Source organism: Grammomys surdaster, unplaced genomic scaffold (assembly GCF_004785775.1).
Source record: "Grammomys surdaster isolate TR1022 unplaced genomic scaffold, NIH_TR_1.0 82613, whole genome shotgun sequence".
Lineage (NCBI taxonomy): Eukaryota > Metazoa > Chordata > Mammalia > Rodentia > Muridae > Grammomys > Grammomys surdaster.
This window is the reverse complement of record NW_021607077.1, coordinates 1-1,468: the sequence shown is the minus strand read 5'-3', so window position 1 is coordinate 1,468 and position 1,468 is coordinate 1. Positions and strand designations below refer to the sequence as shown.

The window sequence follows — 1,468 nt, the reverse complement described above, 5'->3', positions numbered from 1 at the left end:
TCTCACACAGCAACTCCAGAGGTCATCCTCTGAGGGGACCCCAGGTGAGTACTCGGGTACACAGATCCCTTAGGACACGGATGACAATGACACATGACTTCAGCCCATTGGCTCTGGCCTGGAACCACTTGGTGTGTCGGAGGGATGCCAAGGCAGCAAGGCATTTCTGCCTGTCCAGAATATCCGGGGGGTCGTTGACTGATAGTGTTTTTCCAGCTAATACTTTCTCCATTTCTTCTCTGACAACAGGGGAGGTCAGATGAATGGTCAAGAACAAGGGAGGCTCTTTTGTGTTTTTTATCACAATCACAGCATCATCCACAGACTGAAGTATTTCATACTTGTCTTCTGTTACAGTAGTGAGCTGGATGGCCAGGTTGACAGCCACCTTGTCCAGAAGGGCAGTGTGGGCTTCTCCTTACAGAGCAGAACCAGCTCCATATCCAAGTCCCCTTTGAGCAAAAGACCCTTGGGTACCAGGCCAACCCGCATCATGCCCCTCAGGGTCCTAGTCATGTGTTCTGCCTTCTGTTTCCAGCTCCTTCTTTGCTCTCATCATCTGGGAGCGTGTCCATATTTTCTGCCTCAGACAGCTCGATGTTGCCTTTCTCCTGCTCATCGATCCAGTCAGAGACAGCCTTGAGGGCCCGCTCAGTTTGGGACACCATGTTCTGTACAGCCTCCAGCTCCTCTTGTGTTGGGTACACTGAAGAATGCTTTGCCATCACATGGCGATCATCATTCACAAAAATTCTCATGGGACGCATTTTCCCCTCCTTTTTTCTTGCAGTGTCTGGAAACCAGCCTTGGCTTATCTTTTCAAACTGTGACAGTTCCTTGGTGTTACCAATACTTCAACTATCTCGTCTGCGTTCACGTCCTTCCACCTCAGGCGCCGCCCCCCTCCTGCCACCAGCCTTCCGGAGTCTTCATAATCCCCTCCTCAAAAAAAAGCCATGCGGTTTTCGCCAGGGCTGCTTCAGTCCCAACTGCAATGGCGAGAAGAGGAGGAGGAGGAGCCAGGGGCAAGCGGGCAGGCAGATGCGCGTGCCCTTAAAACACAGTCTTAAGCACTGGGCCATCTCTAGACTTTTGCTTAAGTTTTGAACAAAAATGTCTCAAATCAGAGGATTTATATCACTGTGTTTAGAATTTCTACCTTGTAACCATGTGAAATTCTCACAGTATTAATTTTACAAAGTGTATCTAACCTCCCAGTATAATAGAAAAACTGAAAATTGAGTAAATTATATGTGCAAATTTACATAAATATACAATATATAAAAGCAGTCAATAAACAGAAATTTAGTGATGACAACATATTCTCTACATTGCATTTCATAAAGTATGTTTTGTGGAACATAGTATTCTGAGGGAGAGGGAGAGGGAGAGGGGAGAGAGGAGAGGGGAGAGGGGAGAGTGGAGAGGGGAGAGGGGAGGAGAGGAGAGAGGGGAGAGGGGAGAGGGG

At 48.0% G+C, this 1,468-nt stretch overlaps 1 pseudogene; it reads right to left on the bottom strand.

Moving 5' to 3' along the window:
• Nucleotides 1–6: 6 nt before the first annotated feature.
• On the bottom strand, nucleotides 7–794 carry LOC114635294 (annotated as a pseudogene).
• Between the last annotated feature and the right edge of the window lie 674 nt (nucleotides 795–1,468).